Here is a 20,493-nt window from a genome sequence, read left to right as displayed (position 1 = left end):
AAGCTTCCTACTATTAGAATAGAGACCTTTTCAGGAGACATAGAATCATGGCCACGGTTCTGGGAGCAATTTCAGGCTTCGGTGGACAAGAACTCAGCGGTATCGGTGATAAACAAACATGTATTCCTTCGAGGATATCTCGACGGTGAACCCAAACACCTGGTGGATGGAATATCAGTAACGGCCGATACTTACGAACAGGTGAAGGAGATTCTGGAGTCCCGTTATGGGGATAAAAACAGAATTATTCAATCCCACCTGGATTTTTTGGAGCATCTGCAACCTGCACATTCCGACAGTCCTGAGATTCTCAATGCCACGTATATTGAGTGCCACCGACGGATTCAAGCGCTGACAGCACTAGGTGAAGATGTAGACGTCTATGGAAAACTGTTAGCCCCTAAAATTCTTCGCGCATTTCCTGACGTTTGTCGCCGATGGCTACTTAACGCCAAGAGGTTGGAAATACCAGAAAGCAGTATCTCGCGTCTAATGCAGTTTTTGAACGAAGAGGTGGAGTGTGCCTTGACTACGCAGAAGATACGTTGCGACCGGCCATTTTCGACTACTTATACTCCGACGGCAGCGGCTCTCCATGTTAACACCAGACCTAACAAGCCGAAGAGAAAGAATATCAAACAAGTCACAGAACCGTATTGCGTTTTTTGTGAGAATCGAGGTCATTGGGGTCAAGATTGTCAAACAATAACGAACAACCAGGAGAGAACTGAAAAACTGAAGAAAGCGAACAGATGCTTCCTTTGTCTTAGACGAGGCCATCACTCTAAAGACTGTGCGAAGAAGAATAAGGTATCATGTTCCATATGCAAGAAGACACACCACGTGTCAATTTTTGGAGGAGATGAGAGAGAAGCTGTAGCGGTGGGCAAGATAGATGTAAACACGCCCTCCAACTTCACGTATCTTCAAACTGCTCGGCTTTGGATAACTGGCCCGACTGGACTGACCAAACTTACACGGTGTATTTTAGATGCTGGAAGTCAGTCCAGTTTTATCGAAACAAGCCTCGTGGATCAGCTCAAGCTTACTGTTGTCGAAAAAAGGAAACTGTCTGTTACGGCATTTGAGTGTGATCGACACACGGTTACAACACGTAGGGTTGTCCAGTTTAACATCAGTGGCGTGTGGTCGAAAACTAATATAATGATAACAGCTTTCGAGAGCGAAAACAAGTATTCCCCGCATCCTGCTGTTCCACACGATGTCTATTCTTTATCATGCGCCGGAACGTTGCAATTAGCAGACCCCAAGGACAATAAAAGCGACCTCCCTATTGAACTTCTCATAGGTGGTGATCACTACTGGAAGGTGATCCGAGATGGCCAACCAATACGCCTTTCTGAGTCCATAGTACTTCTCCCGTCTAACTTAGGTTGGGTTCTTAGCGGAAACAAGTCAGGAATCACAGTCCATCATGTCGCTATAAATCATGTTCATACAAGTCAAGAATTTGAACCTAAAGATGACAGCATGCGACAATTCTGGGATTTAGAGACCATGGGAATAAGAGAGCAGCAAGGTAGAACACTTTCTAGGAAGGACGCTACCATTCTTCAACAGTTTCACGATTCATTTCGTATGAAAGAGGGGCGGAGAGTAGTGTCTCTACCCAGAAAACAGGAAGTTATATTGCCATCAAACCGCGTCAACGCCAAGAATCGCTTTAGATCACTTGAAAGGAAACTTCACGACAATGCTGAGTATCGAGAAATGTACTGTTCACAAATGACTGACTATATTGAGAAGGGTCATGTTGAAATGACTGCTGCAGAAGATAATCTAAGCGATGTTTTCTACCTACCACACCACGCTGTCAAGAAAGAGAGGAATGGAGCTATCAAATGGAGGATTGTTTTCGACGCTTCGTAACACGAGAGAGACTCGCCATCTCTTAACGACGCTCTGGAAGCAGGACCAAACCTCCTTCCTGAAATTCTGTCAACGCTAATCCGTTTTCGTACATATCGAAAAGCAATAGTCGGAGATGGAACTCAAACCTTTTTGCAACTGTACCTAGATGAAAAAGACAGAGACTTAACCAGATTTTTCTGGTATCACGTCCAGAAGGGGGAAGATGGTAACTGGCAAACAGCAGATGAAATTGTCACGTACAGGTTCACGCGGCTACCGTTTGGTCTTACGTGCAGTCCTTTCCTTCTATCTGCGACTCTACGTGAACTGGCTTCAAGGTGCAGTAACACATACCCCACAGCAGCAGAACTCTTAGATCAGAGCACATTTATGGACGACTTCGTTGCTGGTGCTGACGACGACAATGGGGTCATAAGCTTATATTACGAAGTAAGCTCCATGCTCAGGCACATACGACTACCAATGGATAAATGGGCAACGAACTCAGAAACACTTAAGAGCGTATGGCAGTCTGAGAGACGAGATATCAAACAAGAAACTGGAGTATTAGGTATCAGGTGGAACACAGAATTGGACTGTATCCTTTTCGATCATCGAGAAATTACTGAAAAGCTAGCTCACATTCCTACAACGAAACGTCAGCTCTTACAAGGAACAGCAAGATTTTACGATCCGCTGGGGTTATTCTCACCCGTCTCAATTGTTGGAAAGTTAATCTTCCAAGATACTTGGTGTCGAGGCATAGAGTGGGATGAGATTCTTCCACAGGATATAGCCTTAAAATGGCAACTTTGGATCTCGAGCATCAAACAGCTGTCACTTATAAACGTCCCGAGATGGACTGGAATGTGTAAACAGATGCCAAACGCTACGCATATCCATGTGTTTTGTGACTCTTCTGAGAGAGCATATGGAGCCGCATTGTACACTAGAACGGTAACAGACGATAATATATCAATACACTTGGCCTGCAGTAAAAGCAGATTGTCTCCAGTTAAAAGGATTACACTCCCACGACTAGAACTTCTGGCTACCTTGATAGGTTCCCGCCTCTTGAAATATTTTTGCCAGTCAACAGGATTTGACAGCACGCGAGCTACCCTATGGTCGGACTCTATGGTGGCCCTCGGTTGGATACGGAGTGACCCAAATCGCTGGAAGACATTCGTATGCAACCGCGTGACAGAAATTCAAGACTATCTGTCGCCGGTTCAGTGTCAATATTGTCCCAGTGAAGACAACCCCGCAGACCTTCTGACGCGTGGAATGTTAGCGACAGATCTAAATTCCTCTTCATTATGGTGGAATGGACCACAAGGGCTTGCTGAGGCTCCCACTTCTTGGCCACAGGAAATCTCACGTCAGAAGGTATCACTACCCGAATCCAAGGAGGCAAACCCTCAAGTCCTTGTAATCAGTGCCAATGAATCACTGATAGATATTTTACGATATAGTTCGTATTGGAAGGTAATACATATCACCTGTTGGATTTTACGTTTCGTGGAGGTGACACGGAGAAGAGTGGAGTATCCACGCCATTTGACAACCACAGAATTAGAAGCTGCAAGGCTCTACTGGATACGCCGAGTTCAGGAGGAATGTTTCTGTACAGAGTTTACTGCCCTGACACGAAAGGAACCGGTACCGGCTACATCCAAGATTGCACGATTCCATCCACTTCTAGAAGACAATCTGATTCGACATGGTGGTAGGCCCCAGTTTGCAGATCTTTCCGAGAATGAGCGAAACCCCATACTTCTTGATGGCTCTCATCATTTCACTAAATTATTGATAAAAGAAACGCACGTAAGACTTCATCACATGGGAGTTCGTGTTGTGTTATCAGAATTGCGTCGTGAATTCTGGAATTTGAAAGCTAGGCAAGTAATCAAGAAGGTCATTTACTCATGCCTTCCCTGCAAAATAACACACGCCAAGAGATGTGAACAAATAGAAGCTCCTTTGCCAATGGACCGTGTTAAGTTTCAACGGCCATTCACCGTTTGTGGTGTAGATTTTGCAGGCCCGTTGTTCGTGAAGGCTGGAGCTGCAGAGAAGAGATGCTACATCGTGTTGTTTACCTGCGCAACGACAAGAGCCATTCATCTCGAGCTTACAACTGACTTGTCAACTGATAAATTCCTACTTGCCTTTCAGCGCTTCGTAGGAAGACGTGGACTTCCGAACACCATGTATTCAGACAATGCTCGAACGTTTCACGCCGCCAGCAAAGAAATATCCGAACTCCAGGAATTATTAGAAGATTCAAGAGTACAAACTCACTTGTCACACCACCATGTTACATGGAAATTTATAGTACCAAGAGCCGCATGGTGGGGAGGCTTCTGGGAAAGGATGGTAGGGTCCACTAAGATGTGCCTCAAGAAGATACTCGGACGAGCTCAAGTAGACGAGGAAGGGCTAAATACTGTTTGGGTGGGGATCGAGGCCACTCTAAACTCGCGCCCTATTACCGTAGATGACAGTAACTCTGATATCCTGACACCTTCACACTTCCTCATAGGAGAAAGGCTGATATCTCTTCCAAGTACAGCAGATACTTCCATCTATCAAGATTTGACTAAGGTGTACAGACAGAGACAAAAGCTAATCTTACACTTTGAGCAAAGATGGAAAAGGGAATACCTCCTTCAATTAAGGAGCTACCACGAAGTGAAGCAGATCAAAAAAGAAACCGAACTACGGATAGGTGATGTAGTACTTTTACAAGAGGATCTGAAGCCTAGACTGGCGTGGAAACGAGGCCGAATTTATGAACTGCACCGAGGACGAGATGACAGAATCCGAACAGTCATTCTTCAGCTCCCGGATCTCTCAATGGTCACAAGACCAGTGCAGCTGGTCGTTCCCTTAGAAATCGACCGACCAGGGTGGGGAGGATGTTGAAGATTATGACCATGTACAAATTAGAGAATTTTACTTTTGTATGTTGACAGTTGATATAGATAATGACGAAACAGTTGACAGTAGATTATTATATTGTATGTTCACGAGACGTAATAAAAAATCACGATCTGCTAGTTTTGTAATAAACACGCTTTCAGTTAACACCCGTAAAACATATCAACTACTACCTTAAACATTAAACTTACACCCAATCTCTATATTGCAGTTTAAAAATATTTTTAACATTGTTTTAGAGTCCACTAGCAAACGTACCCGTGCTGCGCTACGGTACTCTACATTGTATACGGATATCGAAGTAAATTTCTGTACATGAAATGAATAAGATCTTTTATTATATTGCAAGTCTCTTGGTGTTATCCGAGGAACAGTATTGGGAATTCCACAGACGTTGTTTCCAATGTAAAGTACGACTTTTGGAGTTGCGATGATAACGGCAGGTCCACTTGTCTACTGCAATTCACAAAAGAGTTGGTAATTTTCATTTAATGACAGGTCCCATTGCTTACTGCGCGGCCACAAGCGATATAGGGAGTTTTCGTTACAATGGCAGGCCCCATTTCCTACTTTAAGATAGACTACAGTTGAGGTATTGTTATTGTATTTGTAGGCACCTTCCCTACTGCCAGTCAAAATCGAGTTGTGTTGATGTCATTATAATGGCAGACGCATTTTCTAATGCCAGTCAGCTTACTGCCAGTCACACCGAGTTGGTGAGTTTCCATTATAATAGCAGACCACTATGCCTAACGTCAGTCACATTCTAGATGGGTAAATTTGTTTATAATGGGAGGCACCCTTGCCTACTGACAAAACAGAATCGGGTAAAAGAGTTTTTAACAAAATTGCACTCTCCTTTGCCTTCTGTTAGTCGAATCGAGAAGGGAATTATTCATTACAATGGTGCACAGGAGTTGGAGGAGGACCCCATTCATACTGCCAGTCAAAGTCGATGTGGGGAGTATTGAGTACAATTACAGACGCCATCTTTCTGGCAGTCACTATTGATTTGTAAAGTATTAATTACAATGGCAGACACACCCTTTCTAGATCGCTACAAATCGACTTCAGTGAATAGATATAGATCGATATGCGGAAGTGTATGGATGCTCACCTTCACATTCAGAATAACTGCGGCTAAACGGTACATCATATAGAAAAACGGATTGTACGATAAGACGCCCCTGGCCTTATTTAGTGATCTAAATGGCTGGTCCTATGATATGTTCAAGTATCTCATCTATTTAAAGGTAAGATGGTTTTAGGAACGTTGAAAAGGGCGAAACTGGTGTAAGCTTTTCACAAATTGAAATGCCTTTCAAATACTTATGTGACAGCTTCAAACATAGAATTTGGCTCACATGTGGCTACGGGGTGGAAAAATATTTGTGTGGAATTTGATGATCCTATCTAACCTATAAGTGATTCAAACCATCCATTATACGTGCACAAAGTGCAAAATTTAGGTACAATGCAGAAATAGAGCCCAATTTAACGTATAAGGGATAGAGATACGGCAAAAAGACATAAGACCAAAGTTGTAGATAATTCCAAATTGATCTGAGGTTGCGCCATCCGTTTTATGATACGACTTACCGTTTAGCCAATAAATACCTCAAAAGGAATGTCTGCATAGTCATTAAAATTGCCTACATATTTCGATATCTTTGGGAGTAAAAATGAAAAATTTGAACATCTTGAAAATTTTCCACCGTTTAGAGGCCAAAAGCTACAATTTTGCCAAATTTTAATTCTCTACCTCGTCTGGCACATTGTGCCGCCATCTTGATTTGGGGAAGGGGGTAAAAATTAGGATTTTTCTAAAAATAATTTAAGCCCACGAAACCTATAGGTTGTCGCATTGGATAAATTATACGACCGCGTTTTTATGCTGAGCCAAAAATTTGAAGCCCCTCAGCCCCACGGAATTTTGAGAATTTTCTATTTTTTAGGGATCCTGGGATCATCAGCTTCTCCGGTGCCAAGTTTCAAATGTCTGAGATTAATGGAAGTGCCTAATTAATTCACGTCTATTTCATTTTTATATGTACATCGCTCCAGACCGACTTGCTTTTATATAATAGATGACGGATAAGCATGAGCACGTTTAAAACTGCAGACCTCAACTTCGAGCTTTACTACGGTACATTATATTAACAAACGGTTTGCGCCATCAGACGCCCCTTTCATCCGTCTACATGTTTGTTTGTAAACCATTTTCTCCCACCTCACATATTTATGGGTTGAATTGAGTTCGAAAATATGAATAGGATGAAATTTCGGTTCATTTTTAACGCTTGACATTATATTTTGCATACTTATATATAAGCTAGAATCATGAAATTTGTTCCACATATGGCCTTCAATCGTGTCAATGTGCGCACCGAACTTGATTACTCTATCATTCCTATAAGTGTGTCAAACAATGAAATATACGTGTAAATATCACTAAATTAACGAACAATCCAGGAGTACGGCCAAATCTAACGTATAAGGGAGAGAGATACGATAAAAAGTCATAGGACCAAAGTTGTAGATAACTCCAAATTGAAAAGATTGTGCGATCCGTTTTGTGATACGACTTACCGTTTAGCCAACAAATACCTCAACATGAATGTCTGCACAGTCATTAAAATTGCCTCCATATTTCGATACCTTTGGGGGTAAAGAGTGAAAACATTGAACATCTTGGAATTTTTCCGCCGGTTAGAGGCTAAAATCTATAATTTTGCCAAATTTTAATTTTGCAGCTCGTCTGGCAGATTGTGTCTCCATCTTGATTTGGGGGAAAGGATCTAGGAAATTCCAGAAAATTTTTTAAGACCAAGAAACGTATAGGTTGTAGCTTTGGATAAATTATACGACTGCGTTCTTATAATCAGCCCAAACTTTGAAGCCCCCCTGCGTGCCCCCGTCTGGGAATTTTGAGAATTTTCGATTTTTCTAGTGTCCGTTTTTATTACTGTGTTGATGGGGGTGATAGTACCTCATGGCGTACACAGTAAGCACCAAAGTGTTAACGAGGTTGTTAAGAAAGGTGATTCGTTTCTCCGGTACCAAGTTTCAAATTTCTGAGATTTCTGAAAGTACCTCATTAATTCACGTCTGTTATCTTTTTTTATATATTTATATATGCATCGCTCCAGACCGAGTTGGTTTCATATATATATAGATGACAACAGGTATCTTACCCTAATAAACTCAAAACAAAGACCGAAGTTTCTGGGGCTCAAATGGAAACTGTTTATATGATAATGACTGGCCAGATCGTTGGACACATTCAAACCGAAAAGGGTATATCGGAGATATGGGATGAAAAGTCAAGTTGTAATTTTCACTGAAAGGTAAAGTCCTGTCAGTTTTTATTACTGTGTTGATGGGGGTATAGTACCTCATGGTGTACACAGTAAGCACCAAAGTGTTAATATAAGAAATTATCTTCTTAGGGATAATCGTATTAACGAGGTTGTTAAGAAAGGTTACAGATCTCTCCACATAGTTATAATAGTATTTAGGGATTTTAGTAAGGATGTAAAGGAGACGGTGTATAAATTACAGTAGTGTATTGGACCCACACTAGGACAACTTGATACGATAACTGGGAAATATTCAATGAAAATCAGCACGATTTGCTCCGGGTAATTTTTAACAAAAGTGTAGCATTACGAAAATGTTGCTAACTTTGGGCTGGGAAGACTAGGGAGTGCTTTGTTCTGAGCCGTCAGCGGAGAGATGGCGGGAGTGATATTAGTAGACTAATAAGTTTGTTTGGAGCTTTTAAAAGTGGGCAATATCTTAATATGAAGATAAAGTTTGATTTTAAAAGGAGAAATAGGGGCAAATAATTTTATAGGACGAGGAGTAAGAAATTGAAATGCATTATCAAGAAAATGTTCGATAAACTACCAAGTTACACTAGCGGAAAAGAAATTATCCAAACACTATGAAATAAGGAATGTAGAATTGGGAAATTTAGGCAATATATTCGTCGAGGTAACATGTTTAACTGTTTAAAGGTACAAGACTACAAGTTAATATACGCTCGAGAAAAGCCATCGCAAATGTGCCATGATGGTCCATTAATAACCGGTGTAATTGCCTTACAGTTGAATGCAGGCATGCGAACGTGCATGCATTGTTCGTACAGGTAACGGTTGTCAGCTTGTGAGATGGAGTTCCATGCCTGTTGTACTTGGTCGGTCAATACAGGGCTGGTTGATGACGGTTGTGGATGACGCCGAACTTGTCGTCCAATGAGGTCCCATACGTGATCGACTGGGGATCGAGCAGGCCAAGGCAACATGTCGACACTCTGCAGAGCACGTTTGGTTACAACAGCAGCACGAGAGCGTGCATTATCCTGTTGGAATACACACCCGGGAATGCTGTTCATGAATGGCAGCACAACAGGTCGAATCACCAGACGGACGTACACATCTGCAGCCAGAGTGCGTGGGATAACCACGAGAGTGCTCCTGCTGTCATACAAAATTGCTCCCCAGACCAGAATTCCCGGCGTAGGTCCAGTGTGTCGACGTAGTAGACCGGTAGAATGCAGGCGTTCACCTGGCCTCCTTCTAACCAACACATGCCATCACTGGCCCAAGGCAGAACCGGCAATGGATCTCCACCCCATCCTCCAATGAGGTCTCACTTGACACCACTGAAGTTGCAGACGGTGGTGGTTTGGGTTAAGTAAAATGCACGCCCCAGGGGGCTGTTCTTCAAGTAACCGATTTTGAACAGTTCGTTGCATCACTGTGGTGCCAACTGCCGTTCGATTTACTGCAACAGACGTAGTCCGCTGCGCCACTGCCATACGCCGAATACGGAGGTCCTCCCTCTCGTTGGTGCCACTAGGATGTCCGAAGCCCGGTCTTCTTGTGAGCGTACCATCCGGTGACCACTGCTGCCAGCACGCATGGCAAGACGTTTTGCAATAGCGGGGAAGGAATATCCACCTTCACGTAGCCGTATTATACGGCCTCGCTCAACCGCAGTGAACTGTTGATACTGGCCTCTTCGTCAACGTAAATGCATTCTTGACCCATTCACAATCACTCCGTCTAATTTCACAGGCAACTAACGCTCTGGCACAGTGCAGCCCATATTTAAGGCAAACCTGATGTCCACAGGACCACGCTAATGCGATTAGAGGGAAATTTGAATCAACGTCGTATTTCAGATGTACAAACACGCTTACTAACGTTCCTTAATCTAACAGGATTGGATATTTTCCCTCCAGTGCATATGAAAACGTTTAAGAGATAGCTAGGTAAACTATTGATAGGAAATATGCATTCTGGATGATTGTTGATTGATTTAGGTTCGAAGTGCAGAAGTTGCTGTAATTACATCTACGTGGTGAATACTGGCACCTTTGCTCCCGGAAAACGGGTACTGGTGTGCGGCATAATAAACTAGACTTAAACACTTACATCAGAGCAAATACCGGAAACGTAGTCCTTCCGCAGCTAAACGGGCGTTGCTTTGGGTAAACACTTTTCGATTGATAGAATTAAGCTCGGCTACTGTCATGTTTCATTCTGCAGTTCACACATTTTAAGTTCATCTAATGTGTGCGGATTTGTTCGGTACACTTTGCCCCCAGGGTAATCCACAAATAATCACAGACTTTTAGATATGAGGAGTGGGAGGACTATAAATGAGCATTAATAATTTATCTTCAAACACTTCCGTAATTGTATCCACGGACTCCTCTGCTATGTGAGAATATGATTTTTATTCTCGCGTTAGCTGAATGAAAACTGGGGTGAGAATGGCATTTCGGTACCAGTCTCGATTAACTGTTTCCGCGTTAAAATTCCGACTGATTAAGCGTGTTTCACTAACTGCACACCAACTTCCGATTTTCATATCATAAAGAGGAATTTCCTCAGTACAGTGCGGATTTTCAGAATATTAGTAGCATGTGCTGTGAGTGTCGATTTGCCCAGGTCGCTCGAACCACTCCTCTTCTGTATAGAACACAAGGTGAGGATCGATTGAACCTTCAGTCTCTGATGATGGAAAATACTCGCAATAATGTACACATGCCGTGTTTTTGGCTCCAGCAATACCTGTATGGCACTAGCACTGTTATCATCATATAGTCCAAAATTCGTAAGTTCAGCTCCCGCGTCCTTCAGTAAATTAAACAAGCCGGCATCAACTAGAGGAGCACTGCTATAAATACAGTGTGTCTCGCTCCCAGCGGATCCGGCAATCGACATGCACATGCACATGCACGGTCCGAGCGGTGTATTCATAACCTCATGCTGACTCTCTGCACAGCCACGAGGCGGTCAGTTAGTTGAGTTTGTTCATGTTTCTTCGCAAAATAATAGGTTTCGGAGCACTGAAAATCCGCTATTAATTCACGAAGTTCCTTTACACGACCACAAAATTTGTGTATGGTGTGCAGCAACTGCTGGACGGATATTTGGCCCCATATTTTTCAACGAAACCATAAATTCGGAGACATAACACACAAATATTCTCACACAATTTTTTCAAATATAGACAGATAATCGGGATCTTAAACAGGATTCTGCCACAGCTGATAATTTATATGATTCTTTGAAAGACACAGAGACGGTTTTTATGATTGGATAATATCGAACCGGTTATGGCACCCCCGCTTCCCCGCTTACTGTTTTCGACATTTATTTGTACGAAATCCTAAAAAATAAAAGTTACAAAAATAATCCTCACACCATAGATTTCTTAAAAGCAATATAACAACAGTAATGAAATTATTTATTTATTTATCGTATGGTTTACAATCACATCACAATAAAAGTATTTTAAAATTATTTTCACGTCTGAACACATTAAGTCAAAATGGATTGGTATCTCTAATATAATTTACACCGTTTTGAGTAGCCATCAGGAACTCGGCTGGATCTCCTGAGAAGGCTGATAGAGGGCATTCTTGGATAATATGCTGAACAGTTTGTCTTTCAGCACCACAACTACACTCGGGGGATGGAATTTTCTTCCATTTATAAAGGGAGTCTGCACATCTACCACAATTAGTTCTGATTCGGTTTAGAGTACACCAAATTTTTCTGGCGAGCTCAAAACCTGGTGGCTTAGATGTGATGCATGGCATAGCTTGCTGTTCTGGTGTTGCAGAGGTCTTCCATAATTGCTTCTAGCTGTCAATCATGTTGAAATTTCTTTCAGCAAGCTTCCTTGCAGTATTCAATGGAGGGTGGCGAGAGCGAAGTATCTTCCTGTTAATAACAGGGAGGTCAAGATGTACAGGAAGACAAGAATTGTTGCACATATTATTGTACACCTTGATAAGTGCTTGTTCTCTTCTCACGGATGGAGGTGGTATGTGACTTAATGATGGCAACCAGTATGTTGGAGTACATCTGATCGTCCCTGATATTAAACGCATGGTTTGGTTGAGCTGAGTATCAACAAGCTTAACATGAGCGCTCTTTATCCAGATTGGAGCACAATATTCAGCCACGGGATAAACTAGTCCAAGGGCAGAAGTCCGAAGTGTAGAAGCTGTTGACCCCCACGTAGTGCCGCACAGTTTCTGCAGGATATTATTTCTGGTTCTGTGTTTGGCGGCAGTTCTGCTAAGATGTTCTTTGAAACTTAGAGTCCTATCTAGAATGACTCCTAGAAATTTTGGATACTTGGTATGTGAGAGTAATCTGCCATCAAAGTGAACTTTCAGTTCTCTATTCGCTTGTTTATTGTTGAGATGGAACGAAGCAACTACTGTCTTTGCTGCGCTTGGCTGTAACCTCCAGTCACGAAAGTATCGTCCCATAGTATATAGGTCTCTGGTTAGAATATCCTCGGTAACTTCGAAGTCTATATGGCTAACAGCAAGGGCCCAGTCATCTGCGTACCCAAACTTCCTAGATGTAGTCTCTCACATATCTGCTATATATAAACAGAACAAAAGGGGAGCCAGCACAGAACCTTGTGGGAGACCATTATTAAGATTCCTCAGTTAGCTCATACTATTGCCAATTTGAACCAGGAAGTTTCTATTACTGAGCATGTTGTTAATAAGGTTCCCAATGTGCAGGCATGGAATGATTCGTAGAAGTTTGAGAATCAATCCTTGTCTCCACACAGTATCATATGCTGCTGTTAGATCAACGAATGCAATTTAAGTTTTCTGGTGTTTCTGAAAATTAGCCTCTATGAATGTTGTCATAGAAAGGACCTGGTCTGTACAGCTTCGGTGTGGGCGGAAGCCAGCTTGTTCAACAGGTAAGTTTTTGAAAATGATATGGCAAATACGGTTATAAATAATTCTTTCCAGAAGTTTATGGATCATGCTAAGCAGAGCAATGGGTCTATAGCTTTGAGGTTCGTTGTTAAGTTTGCCAAGTTTAAGAATAGCAAAGTTTTTTGCCCTCTTTAATTCATGGGGTATATTGCCTGATAGAAGAATGTCTGTGAAAAATTTAACTAACCATATTCTTTCATTTTTACCACAGTTGAGAAGGAACTCTGGATGAATACCATCGAAACCTGGATCTTTTCCTGCTTTCATATCTTTCAGTGCTATTGTAACTTCTTCTGGAGTGAATGGAGTGGAATATTCAGAATCCGAGCTGCATATTTTCTTGAGCTCTCTTAATTCCTTCTCAACTTTGATCGAGTGTTGTTTATTTTGAGGAGCTCTTGAAGTGTTGACTATGTTGGACGCAGTTTGATTTGGTGTAACAGCTCCGTTAGTACGGTGTGATGGTTTGCCTCCACCAAGCTTCCTAAGGAGAGACGAGGCCTTTTTACTTGATTTTTGGAAGTCCATGGATTCAACAGTCTCTGTCCATTTAGCACATCTTGCAGCGTCAAGTTGGCATAGCAGTTCATCAGCTACTTCTTGGTCCTTACTTACACAGAATTCCTCATAAAGTTTCTCACATTTCTCAGTCCAGCCAGGGACATATTCCCTACGGTAGCCTCTTGGGACACATTTCTTTGCTGTACTTATGATAGCACCAACAAATCGCTTGTAATTGGACCTTATGGGAGGAATCCAACGCATTTATCAAGATTTTCTGAGAACAGAATCCAGTTAGCTTTCTTGAAGTTCCATCTAGGGTGTGGAAAGGACCTTATTATTGGGATACTATGGCCCATTTCGAGAAGGACAGGTCGATGTTGGCTGTGTGGAAAGTCTGCCATAACCTGTCTCGACATTGGCAAGGGTTGGAGATTATTATCGGACGAGACAAACTTATGCGTATGAATAGCAATACCATTAATAGATGGCGAGAATGTTTGAATGCTGAAGGACAAACTTTCATCATCGTAAGTGTTCATGATAAAAATTACGGGTTACATAAATGAGCATTACATATTATTATATCGGTAATAGAATACGCGGGAGTTTATGAGTATACAGCTCGGAACGTACATGTTGTATCCCGGCCCCGCTTGCAGTGGGCCACACTGTACAATACCTCGCATCTGTTTTCTTCGTTCAAACCCAACCGAGTTATTTGATAGGACCTGAAACAAAAAAAATGCTGTTTTCCTATCTCCACATAATTCTTAAGGTTACCTTTCCCATTTGTTCCAACTATAATTTCCTAGCACAAGACTTCTTTATGTATCTTTTCTGTGATCCACTGCCACGAAGAACTCTCACTCTGCAGCAGGTTCGACCAACGACTACCTTAGCAACTGAAGTCTGCAGTTCGTTCAGATGTTCTTCTCTACTACCTGCTATCATGCGAACGGTATTTGAAAGTCAATCAGCTTTAGTTAAATGTTAGTTTAATGTGAGTTTAATGTGAGTTTAATGTGAGTTTAATGTGAGGCTGTCTTCACACACATCAAAGCTTAATGTTCATCTCTGCAAAACAGACACTTCAAAAACATCTTCCACCTAGCACTGGCATGTCCCTGTCACAGACCCTTCAAAACAGCCCCCATTTTCTTGAACCTGCCTTCGTGTTCTTCTGTATAACAGCACAGCCTGGAGAAGGATGAAGGGGTTTGCTACAAAATACGCAAGCAGGCTCCCTGTTATTCTTGTTTCCCTTACTCCCTTTCCCTTACCTCTACTGAAATTAAAGCATCTGCCGAGACCACATCCCTCCTCTTAATATTGATTAATATTGTTCAACTCGACCTCGACCCTTGGACCTCAGTCTTCAAGAAAGCTAACAGTTCCGTCAAGTAACAGAGAGCTCCTTTGGTAGACGTTTATTTTAATACACGACACGTGTCCAAGTTTTGGACATACTCACTGGCAAGGCACTTTCCATAAGGGGAAAATAACATTGCAGCGTTACTTCTCTTTGTTACTCCTAATGAATCAAGCCCTCTCAATTGTCCTTCTAGACTGGCATACAGTTGTGATATGGATCTTATACTACCTTTCTCTAACACCAAAGAAAAAGGTTCCCCAACATAGTATTCAATAAGTAACTCATCCTTCTAATATACCAGGACTTTTAGTATTCTATAACCTTTTATACCTTTCCCTGGAATAACGAAAGTTTTCTACCAGTTTCTGAGCAAGTGAACTAGATTCTATACACTGTAATCAAATAAACAAATGTTTCGTCTTTAAGGCTGCTATATTAATATATTTCAGGACATGTGGAGAAAGTGTGTAGATAAAAGGGAAACAGGGTAAAATGTTATCCAGGAATTAGGTTAAGGCAGATGTTGAGGAAAGGAGAAGGGAAAGGATGAAGGTGGTAGTATTTCAAGTTTGTACCAACAGCGTAAGGCAAGCAGGTATAAGTACCAAAATAGTTGGGGATGTGTGAGATGTGGTAAATTAAGCACGGGTGGAGTTTAAGGAAGCAGGGATTTTTAAAAGTGGAATACTATATAGGAAGGTTAGTAACTAGACGGTAATTGGGGATTTAAATTAGAATACGGGGCGAGTATTTGGGAAACTGGGAGTGAGATTTCAAGATCCTAATGAGTGGGTAAGAGATAGATATCTGGCTCAGATGTGCATCACTTAAACCGCAGTGATACGTATACATTAAAATATTTCTTCAGATGGGTTATAGGGAGGTACATACAAGGAAACGGGCTGGTCCAGGCAGCGGTGATAAGGGTACAGGGATGGCATAAAATTGTTAGTGTTGAACTGTAGAAGTATTGTAAATAAAGGAATAGAATTAAATAATTTTATAGATATAAACTTGCCAGATATTGTAAGAAGAGTTGAATCATGGCTGAGAAATGATATAACGGATGCAGAAATTTTCCCTCAGAACTGGAGTGCGTATTGTAGATACAGGATTGGAATGATAGGAGGGGGGATGTTCATTTAAACATCAAAGAAGCTGGAGTGAACTTATGGGACTCATGAATTGCTGAATTCAAAGCAATGGCCAACCAATGCAGGGACGTATCCCTCCTGGAATGATCTTCATGATGAAATGCAATAAGCGCTGATCTAAGAATACGATTGACCCGCTCAGCAGAGATGGTTGAGGATAATACGCCGATGTAGTTACGTGTGATATAGACAGGTCAAAACAGAATTTACGGAAGAGGTTGGATGTAAATGCCTTAGCATTATCAGAAACTATGTATTGACACGGACCAAAAGAAGTAAAGATGATATTTAAACAAGCAATAGTGGACTGAGCGGTTGCCAGCTTAGTCGGAAATAACCAGGAAAATATTGTGAAACCATCTACACACACTAGAATGAATTTCTTTGCATTCCCCTTTGATTGGGGGAAGGGTCCTACGTAGTCGATATAAGGCGTTCCATGGGGCGCGACGCTTGATGGGAAGATAATAGACCTACCTTAGTGGACAAGGTGGGCTTATTACGCCAACAAGATTTACAAGCTTTTACTAATTCATGAATTTCACCGTCCATACCTTTCCAAATGAACATCTCTCGGATCTCTTCTCGAGTTTTGAAGATGCCTAAATGCCCCCTAATGGGGTCTCATGGTAGTACTTGAAGATCATAGGTACAAGAACAGCTGGAACCACAACTTTCATCTTTTGATCATGCCTCGACGGGCAACCTAAAACCCCGTTCCTCAACATATAAGGGACGACATGTTCCCCAGAAGAAAGGGTTTCCATAATAGAGGCCAGAACAGGATCTTCACGTCGATATTTTTGAATATCCCTAAACAACATGGGGGCATCAGTTAGAATGGCATTTACACCAGGAGTTATGGGCGCAGGAAGAGAAGAACTATCTTCCAGTTCGGAGGTCTCTACATCATTAGCAAACATACGGCTTAGTCCATCCGCCACGATATTTTCAGATCCTCTTAAATGCCTAACGTCAAATTGGAAGGCTGAAATCCTGATGGCCCATCGGGCTATACGACCAGAGCGACGCGGCCTAGCTGAGACCCAACTTAAGGCTTGGTTATCTGTTTCCAAGTCGAACTTGACATGTTCCAGATAGAGGACGAACTTTTCTAGTGCAAATAAGACTGCCAAACCCTCAAGTTCATAGATGGAATACTTGGCTTCTTGAGCCGATAGTGTCCTAGATGCGTAGGCGATGGGTCGCCTTCCGAGTTCAGTTTCTTGAAGAAGCACAGCAGCCACCGCTGACGAGGCGTCGGTTTGAACGATGAATATCTTCGAGAAATCAGGCATAGCAAAGATGGGGGCGTTGCAAAGAGCTAATTTCAGGTCTTCAAAACCGGCTTGTTGAGACGGCCCCCACTCAAATTTGACGCCTTTCCTACGGAGTAAGTTCAAGGGCACCACTCTGTTAGCGAAGTTGGAAATAAATTTCCTGAAGAAATTCACCATGCCGATGAACCTGGCTATACCTTTGATGTCCTTAGGAGGTTTAAAATCACGGATGGCCTGTGTTCTAGAATGATCAATAGAAACACCATCGGGCGACACAATATGCCCTAGGAATGACATGGAAGGTTTAGCAAACGGTACCTTAGATAACTTTACAGTTAACCCCGCCTTACGCATGCGATTAAGGACCTCTTTTAGATGATCAAGATGTTCTTCAAAGGTCTCCGAAAATACGACGACATCATCAAGATAATGGTACAAGTATTCGAATTTGATGTCGGAAAAGACCCTATCTAGCAGTCTCGTTAACACAGCTGCCCCCGTGGGGAACACGAAAGGCACGCGGTTGTACACATACAAGTTCCAATCCGTGGCAAGAGCTGTTAGATGTTATGATTCTTCGGCTATAGGGATCTGATTGTACGCCTGATTAAGGTCTAAGATGGTGAAGAACATAGCTTTCCGAAACCATGAAAAACAAGAGTGTAGGACGGGAAGAGGCACAGATTGTAACACCACCTTCCGATTTAAAGCCCTATAGTCAATCACAGGCCTGAAGCCACCTTGGGGTTTCGGAACCAGGAAAATAGGCTAGGAATACGCCGAATTAGAAGGTCGAATAATACCATCCTTTAACATCTGATCGATGATGTCCTTGAGTGCCTTCATTTTAGGAGGAGATAGCCTATAAGGTGGAAACCTAACAGGGATCGAATTCGTAACCTCAATCTTGTATTCAATACGGTCAGTAACACCAAGAGTATCAGAAAAGACATCAGAAAACGACTGACACAACTTACGAATACTACCAGCCTGCTCCTCAGGTAGATGTCTAAGGTCTAACAACATCTCATCCTGGGTAGGCGAAACAGAAGAACATGACGCAGAATTACACTTAAGCAAGGGAATTTTACAATATTTGGCGAATTTGAAAGCGCACGACTTGCTCTGAATGTCGAGCACTAGACCAGTAGAAGACATGAAATCCGCTCCCAATTTTACAGGCCAAGACAAGTTCTTAGCCACAAACAATTTAACTTTCCAGGTGAATTTAGAAATACGAATTTTGGCAAATAGGAAACCTAAAATTTCTAATGGAGAAGAATTAGCCGAAACGCATTGCACTGAAGTTGAACAATACTCAGGAAGTTTACAGACAGACTTTAATTTTGAGTACCGTTCAGCCGAAACAATAGAACAAACACTCCCGGAGTCTAATAGAGCGGTAACGGGCCAACTATTCAATTCCACTTTCAGAAAAAGCACAAGAGCAGGGGACTACGCCGCAATCCTAAGGCATTATTTAGGGCATTCAAGTGCGGAATTAGAAGAACTTCTACCTCGATCCGAGACGGAGCTTTCGGAGGGTTTAATAGGGCCTGAGCCTTGAAAAGATGAACACACTGACTCAGCCGGAGACACTAGTCATTTTCGATTATTCGAGTTGGAGGAGGTTGTACCAGAAGTTGAACGGGAGGGGGTGCTATTGGCATCAGGGCAATTCTTAGCGAGGTGATTAAAGGAGCCAGACTTGAAACATCCTTGTGATGAACTTGCTCCGTTCTTTATCCCACTGGATGTTATTACTGGACACTTGTTACGGAGATGATCTGCCGACCCATAAGCATAACATTTGCGGGTGGTGAAAGTTCGACGAGGTTGAGGCCGAAAATTATTCGAAGACGGAGGGGGCTCCTTAGCGACTCGTAAGGGGTCGGCATACCTAACTCCTTCGGCTGAGACCGCCATAGCCTCTAATTCAGCACAAGTTTGAGGACGCGACGCGAAACACAGATATGACCTGTAGGGTGGGGAAATGCCTTCCACAATGGCCTGCACAATTTGATCTTCTGGGAGATGAAGAGCAAATACCCTAGTGTAGAACTTAATGTCCTGGATGAAGTCGGCGAGATTTTCATACAGTCGCTGTACTCTGTAAGAGTACCTTTGAATTAATGAAGACATTGCTCGAGCCGGAATGAAGTTAGCCAGCAGATGTGCGTGGAAGTCTTCTATAGAAGATTGTTCAGCTACGGCTCTGACTATTTTGTCCGAGAGGATGCCAATGGAGTAAGGGTAAATTATTTAAAGGATCTGTGCGTGAGGGAGAGAAAACGCTAGAGCGTGATCTTGGAATTCAACGAAAAACCTTAAAAATGAAATGACCCCGTTAGTGGAATTAATGGAAAACTTAGAAATTCCCCTAAGCAACATAGCCAAAGGATGAGGCAAATTACTAAACCCAGGTGACATAGTAGGGACTGGCCTAGACGGTTGAGAAGTCTCAGACCCAGCATTATTTAAAAAGAAGGGTGGTATTGATGGACGACGATCAGGTTCATTTTCTAATGGGGCAGAAGTTTGTTGCGTAGATACAGATTTTCTACTTTCTACACCCTTGGAAGAATCTTCCTCACTCACGATGTTCACGACCGTGGCTTGGTCGATTTTAGGAGTAGCCGCCCCAGTCAACAATTGAAGAACGCGACGCGACGGGGAAAGGTGTTCAACAAGCTTACTAGCCTCCTTGGCATGGCATTGTTAGTATTTGAACAGTATCGCGGATTGTAGCCCATTGTTTCACACCGTAAGGTGTTTTCTGGAATTAGCTACAATGTTTACTGTATTTCTATTCTATATCTGTTTTTCGCTTTAATTTCTTGCTTCTCCCTTTCCTCTTTATTCTTAAGTAATCAAAACTAAAAGCCATCTTCTTATCTGTTTACCTAAGAATCCCTGCACCTAAATTTCTCCTCTGTTACCGCCTTCTTATATCCGTACCGTAAATCATACCATCACAATTTATTGAGGGGATTTTATTTTCAAATACATCCACTCGGTATTTACATATTTGTCCTATACGGCTGTCCTCAGTCGTAATTCCTTATATGCATTGCTTCCTTCCTTAATTACTCCGTATGT

The sequence above is a fragment of the Anabrus simplex genome, chromosome 1 (assembly GCF_040414725.1).
Source record: "Anabrus simplex isolate iqAnaSimp1 chromosome 1, ASM4041472v1, whole genome shotgun sequence".
In the NCBI taxonomy this organism is placed as follows: domain Eukaryota; kingdom Metazoa; phylum Arthropoda; class Insecta; order Orthoptera; family Tettigoniidae; genus Anabrus; species Anabrus simplex.
This window is presented reverse-complemented; position numbering follows the sequence as displayed.